At 36.5% G+C, this 7,228-nt stretch overlaps 1 pseudogene; it reads left to right on the forward strand.

Annotated features, from left to right (window-relative positions):
- Positions 1-1,990: 1,990 nt before the first annotated feature.
- LOC130867370 (elongation factor 1-alpha 1-like) lies at positions 1,991-3,511 on the forward strand (annotated as a pseudogene).
- The last annotated feature ends 3,717 nt before the right edge of the window (positions 3,512-7,228 follow it).

Raw genomic sequence — 7,228 nt, forward strand, 5'->3', positions numbered from 1 at the left:
TCAGAGGGTTCAGTTTGATCCCATGCTTGTTCAGTCCCAGTCCAGCCAGATTTGATGAGCTCCAATTAGCTCAGTGGGTGGACAAATACCTCAAGGTTCAGATTTCCTTGGTTGTCTTTTCCGTCCTTCTGCTCTTCAGCTGGACCTTGGGAGTTCAGTCCAGTGCGCAGATGTGGGTCTCTGTGTCTAAAAGCATTTGTAATAGCTAGAACCTGGAAACAACCTAGATGCCCCTCAATGGAAGAATGAATAAAGAAAGTGTGGCTCCCAGTCTGAGCTCCCAAGGTCCAAATGAGGAGCAGAAGGAGGGAGAACATGAGCAAGGAAGTCAGGACCGCAAGGGGTGCACCCACCCACTGAGATGTCCCCAGCAAGGTCCTTGGACCTGCAGACCCCAAATTGTAGGATCTCCATGACACAAGAAAACAGGGTATCTAAGAGGACTCTCAGTATAATTTGGGTGTTAGAAACCAGAGGGCTCAAACCAGACTAAAGACTGATTGTAAAGAATACTTGCAGGTAAAATGCAACAGTACGACTTCCATGTTGGGAATTTTCTTTTACCTTTTTCTTTTAAGTTTTATATTTTTTTGACTTGGGACACAGGTTTGAAAGGCAAAGGGCAGATGCAAAGAGACAGGGAGATGAGTGGGAAAGAGATATGTTATATGAAATCCATGAAGAATCAACAAAAAGCTATTTTTTTTAAAAAAGTAACATTTCATAAATCAATTGTATAAGTTTGACACTATGACTCCCAAGATAGTAGTAGTTCCTACATTGTTCCCATACTCATTGTAATTGACACTGAAATACCAAATGCTTATTTGCTTTCCAAACAGATTGGTAAAAAAAAAAAAGGAGAAAAGTATTTTGAGGTTATCAAATTTATCTACTGTGTATGTTATTATTACTTATGTTATCTATCCATTGTATATATTATTCTTTATTATCTATTATATATTATTCCTTATATTATTTATGTATGGATCAATAATTATTGACAGTGTGTTTTAGTTTACAGATTTTTTTCTTTTTTTCTTTTATTAATCTTTTTTCATTTTATATATAAACATATGAATATATACATACATATGAATTTATATAAGAAAGTTATGGCCATCATGGGTTTCCCTGCAAAGATTAAAAACAGACAATGATCCAGCATATGTCTCTAAGAAATGAAAGTTTTTCTGTTTATTATAAAATAAAGTATATTACAGGTATACCAAACAATCCTACAGGTCAGGCTGATATATAAAGATCAAATTGAGCTATGAAAGATACATTAACAAAAACAATGTTAAATACCCCCAAAAAAGATTACATAATGCTTTACTACCCTTTAGTTTTCTTATTTCTAATGAGAGAAACAGCAGCTGCAGAGAGATAATGGACAATAAAAACAACTTCTGAATTAAATCAGCTGGTGTGTTTCAATGATGTGCTGACTTCAGAATGGAAACCAGGAGATGTGCTACATTGGTAATGGGTTTTCACTCTTGTTTTCACAGTAGAAGAAAAGCTATGTAAAACATCAAAATTAATCAATATTTCGTTTGAAGGGGAAAAACTTCCTGGTAAAGGGAAATAACAGCTCATCCACAGAGGTGACAATCCTGTAAGCAGTAAGAAAACCTCATAAGGGTTGGGGGAAATGTTTCATTCTTGTTTGTGCAGAAAAGTAGAAAATAACTACCTTAAAGAAGTAAAGATGTTTTGGACATCTAAACACTTAAAAAAAGAAATGATAGTTATCAAGAAAGAATCACCAACAATAAAAAATCTGGTATATGATACCAATATTCTCTGCAGGGTAAAATCACACTATGTACACATACATATATCCTTACTTCTCAATATAATAATAGTTCTGACTCACTTATAAATCTCTCCTCGTGTAAATCCAAGCATGTTGTTATTATTAAAGAAAAATTCAGCTTTTCTTTTTCTTTTTTTTTTTTTTTTGTAATGGGTTTGCCGTCAGAACGCAGGTGTTGTGAAAACCATCGCTAATTCAAAGCCAAAATGGGAAAGGAAAAGACTCACATCAACATCATCGTTGTTGGACACTTCGATTCCGGCAAGTCCACTACAACCGACCACCTGATCTACAAGTGTGGTGGAATCGACAAACGAACCATAGAGAAGTTTGAGAAGGAGGCTGCCGAGATGGGAAAAGGCTCCTTCAAGTATGCCTGGGTTTTGGACAAGCTGAAAGCTGAGCGTGAGCGTGGCATCACTATTGACATCTCCCTGTGGAAGTTTGAGACCAGCAAGTACTATGTTACTATCATTGATGCCCCAGGACACAGAGACTTCATTAAAAACATGATTACAGGCACATCACAGACTGACTGTGCTGTCCTGATTGTTGCTGCTGGTGTTGGTGAATTCGAAGCTGGTATTTCCAAGAATGGGCAGACCCGTGAGCATGCACTTCTGGCTTACACCCTGGGTGTGAACCAGCTAATTGTTGGTGTCAACAAAATGGATTCCACCGAGTCACCCTACAGCCAGAAGAGATACGAGGAAATTGTTAAGGAAGTCAGCACCTACATTAAGAAAATTGGCTGCAACCCTGACACAATAGCATTTGTGCCAATTTCTGGTTGGAATGGTGACAACATGCTGGAGCCAAGTGCTAATATGCCTTGGTTCAAGGAATGGAAAGTCACTCACAGAGATGGTAGTTCCAGTGGGACACGCTGTTGGAAGCTTTGGATTGTATCCTGCCACCAACTCGTCCAACTGACAAGCCTCTGTGACTGCCCCTCCAGGATGTCTATAAAATTGGTGGCATTGGGACTGTCCCTGTGGGCCGAGTGGAGACCAGTGTTTTAAAACCTGGCGTGGTGATGACCTTTGCTCCAGTCAACGTGACAACAGAAGTAAAGTCTGTTGAAATGCACCATGAAGCTTTGAGTGAAGCTCTTCCTGGGGACAACGTGGGCTTCAATGTGAAGATGTTAGATGTGGCAACGTTGCTGGTGACAGCAAAAATGACCCACCAATGGAAGCTGCTGACTTCACTGCTCAGGTGGTTATCCTGAACCACCCAGGCCAAATTAGTGCTGGCTACGCTCCTGTACTAGATTGTCACACAGCTCACACAGCATGCAAATTTGCTGAGCTTAAAGAAAAGATTGATCGTCGTTATGGCAAGAAGCTGGAAGATGGTCCGAAATTCTTGAAATCTGGTGATGCAGCCATTGTTGATATGGTTCCTGGCAAGCCCATGTGTGTCGAGAGCTTCTCTGACTATCCTCCACTGGGTCGTTTTGCTGTTCGTGACATGAGGCAGACAATTGCTGTGGGTGTCATCAAAGCTGTGGACAAGAAGGCTGCTGGAGCTGGCAAGGTCACCAAGTCTGCCCAGAAAGCTCAGAAGGCTAAATGAATATTATCCCTAACACCTGCCACCCCAGTCTTAATCAGTGGTGGAAGAACGGTCTCAGAACTGTTTGTCTCAATTGGGCATTTAAGTTTAATAGTAAAAGACTGGTTAATGATAACAATGCATCGTAAAACCTTCAGAAGGAAAGAATGTTTTTTCGACCATTTTTTTTGTGTGTATGGCAGTTTTAAGTTATTAGTTTTCAAAATCAGTACTTTTTAATGGAAACAACTTGACCAAAAATCTGTCACAGAATTTTGAGACCCATTAAAACAAGTTTAATGAGAAAAAAAAAGAAAAAAAATTCAGAATTTCTGTCTCATAACAGGAGAGCCACCAGGTGTAGGACAAAAGGAAGATAAAGTTCTGGGAACTAAGCTTATGAAAACTCTGCTTTCAAAAATTCTACTTCTCTTCATACCTACTTTTGTCTTTATAGTACCTTTCTTTGAATACAAGTTTATCAAAATTCAAAATTTCCATTTTGATATGAATGTTTGAGTATTCCACAGTGAAAATCAAAATTTTCTACAGAAATCACTGAAGTCTCCAGGAAGAAGAAGGGGCCCTACAATAATTTCACGTGGTTCATATGATGACATTCAGCTGATAGCCCCACTTAAAGAGCAGCTTTGGACTATAAACTGCCCAGAATAATTTCGAAGTGTCTGAGATGATCCAGTCTAGCAGACTACTCTAGCCAGGCTTTAAGACAAACCTTGCACTTTCCCATTACACATAGATTATACGAAAAAAGTTTTACAGCTACCTCTCCCAGGACTTGACAATTAACTCAAATTATTTTTTTTTCAGGATCCTATAAAGTTACTGTTTGCCCCAGAGAGCAGGAAGTAAATTTCAGAATATAATGCTCACATTCCCAAGAGGATGCTGGGTAACTTTTGGACATTCAATGGTTCATGGATATTTGTTATTGTTTAGTGGGGTTAGTTACAAGTTATGATTGGCAATGGTCAGGAAAAAATAAAAGATATTAGATTCACAATTCTTGTTTTGAAAAGAAAAAAGGTGGGTAAAGATATGATAAGATAAAAGGGTATATTATTTAATCTACTTTTAAAAATCAACTACTAGTTTTAAATATTTACATAGGAGTGGACTTTTGTATATTTTATACAAATTTTGTATATTGATAAAAACTTGAGATTAATTTTGTTAGAACATAATGTACATATATTTTTACTCTTATTGAAGGGATTGCCCCTATATAATGCATTTAACAATGTAATACAAATTTCTAGTACTTGAAAATTATTACCAACTGTTTAAGATAATAAGGGAACATGGAGTTAGCAAATAGTCATCTATTATAATTGAACTTGTGGTCATGTTACATATGATTTCAAGATCAAAAATGTATGTTAGATAGAGAAGTCATCTTCAAATACTTCAAAGATTCACAGAATATTGTATTTAAGATATTTTAATAACATAGGCTCTTTTGTATGAGAAGTTAATGAGCCTCAAAGAAACTCCACATAGAGTTCACTTTTTTGTGTAAAAAGTAAGATGTTGGGCCCTAAAATTCCCTTGCCTCAACTGCTGACAGTATGATATTCTAATTGGATAAACAGGACACATAAAAAAGAATAAGACAAACAGTGATAAGTCAAGGAGGTACAGCCCTTCATAATATCATGATTCACAGAAAAGTCTATTGGTTTCTGCATTACCTTTTGCTAGAGGACCCGCAGACACATATGAGATCAGATGTGTGCTATATATATGAGATGATGCTTATTCCTGTTTACATGTTATAAGTTAATTTTGTAGCATCTGGTATAAATTCAGTGGTTTCAACATGTAAAACAATTATTTCTTCATGTTGTGGATTGGCAACTATGTTGAGAGGTTCTTTAACTCCCTATGTACCATCAGAATAGCATACAGTTATGACTTTGGGACAAGATCATAAGTGCTTTGTTCCACATTACTTGAATTTTCTAATTTGTATCCTGCCTTTCCTGATTAGTTGCATTAACATAGAATGTAGCACCTCCAGTTATTGGTGTGTCCTATATAATGCAAGAAAGGATCCAAATATCTCTCTTCATAAGTCAAATTCTCTCACTTGTTGTTGTTAATTTTTCCCCCAAAATTACTACAAGGTCTTTGGCAGGGCTCACTTTCTTCCCATAATTTGTTAATGTCATTATTAGTGAATGGTTTTGCAATTTCTGCAGGGTCTATTCCTGCTAATTGTCAAAGTCTCAATTTTCCTTTTATAATTAACTCAGAAACATTTTCCACCTAAGGTTTTGAATTTTTATTCAGTTTAAGTGGTAAAATGATCCATTCTAAGGTAATATTTTCCTTCTGCATTGAAATTACTATAGGGGATTATTTGGAGGTAATATGGCCATAATGCAGTTAATATTTGGATCCACATGATCCTTCTATAATTTCTCTTGAATCAAAGTCAATTGTCTCTCAGCTTAAGATGATAATGCCTTGAGATTATTTAAGTCATTGTTACCATCTAAGGTTTTGTTTAAATTAATAAATTTGTAAGGTTTTATCGCTGTAGGGGCCCATATCCTAGCAATCATTGGAAGTCATTAAGAGGTGGTGGTACACACCTTTAACACCAGCATTCATAAGGCAGAGACAAGCATATTTCTGTGAGTTCAAGACTATTCTGGTCCATAGAGAGAGTTTCAGGGCATGCTACAAAACTAAACATAAAAACACTGTCTTGAAAAACAAAATCAAAACCAAAAGCATCTGTAATAAATCTCTCCTAATGTGTACCTTTTGTTGTCTAATTTTCTGTAAACCTATTTTATAACCTAAATAATCGATAGAATCTTCTCCTTGTATTTTTTCAGTAGCAATTTGTAATCCCCAACAAGGCAAAACAGTTTTTGCTTCTTCAAACATTCTTTTTAAAGTATCTACATTTGAATCAGATAGCAAAATATCATCCATGTAATGGTAAACTACAGATTCAGGAAATTGCTTATGTAGCATTTTCAATAGCTGACTTAGAATTTTTTTTTAGTGCAGGGTAGGGCTATTATTTGATGTTCTTTGTGGGAGAATCTACCATTGACATATTTTAGCAGGCTGAGAGTTATAAGTAGGCACTGTAAAGATAAATTTTTCTGTCTTTTGTTGTAGAGAGGGGCTACATGTTTGTCCTGGCCACCCAGCTAGCTTACACCTGAAATAACCACACAGAATCTGTATTAATTAAAACACTGCTTGGCCATAAGCTCTAACTTCTTATTGGCTAACTCTTACATATTAGTTTAACCTATCTCCATTAATTTGTTTATTGCCATGTGGCAGTGGCTTACTGGAAATACTAGCTGGCATCCATCTCAGGCAGAGGATCCATGGCTTCTCTGACTCTGCCCTTCTTCCTCCCAGTATTCAGTTCTATTTTCTCCACCTACCTAAGCTTTTCCCTATCAACTAGGCTAAGGTAGTTTTTTTTTTTTTTCAATTCATTAACCAATGAAAACAACACACAAACAGAAGGCACTCTTACACCAGTTTCTTTTTCTTTTAAAAGTATAGTAAATAAACAATCTTTTAAATCAATAGCTTTAAGAGGCCATCCTTTAGGCAATAGGAAAGGTAAAGGAATTCCAGATTGTAGAGGGCTCATTGGTTGAATCACCTCATTAACAAATATTAGATCCGTTACCATTCTTCATTTCCCAGATTTCTTTTTAACAATAAATACAGGAGAATCCCAGGGCTCATTGATTCTTCAATGTGCTGTGAATCTAGTTGCTCCTGTATCAACTGTTATAAAGCCTGCAGATTCTTTGCCTTTAAAAGCTTAATCCATACTGGTTTGTG

Source organism: Chionomys nivalis, chromosome X (assembly GCF_950005125.1).
Source record: "Chionomys nivalis chromosome X, mChiNiv1.1, whole genome shotgun sequence".
Taxonomy (NCBI): domain Eukaryota; kingdom Metazoa; phylum Chordata; class Mammalia; order Rodentia; family Cricetidae; genus Chionomys; species Chionomys nivalis.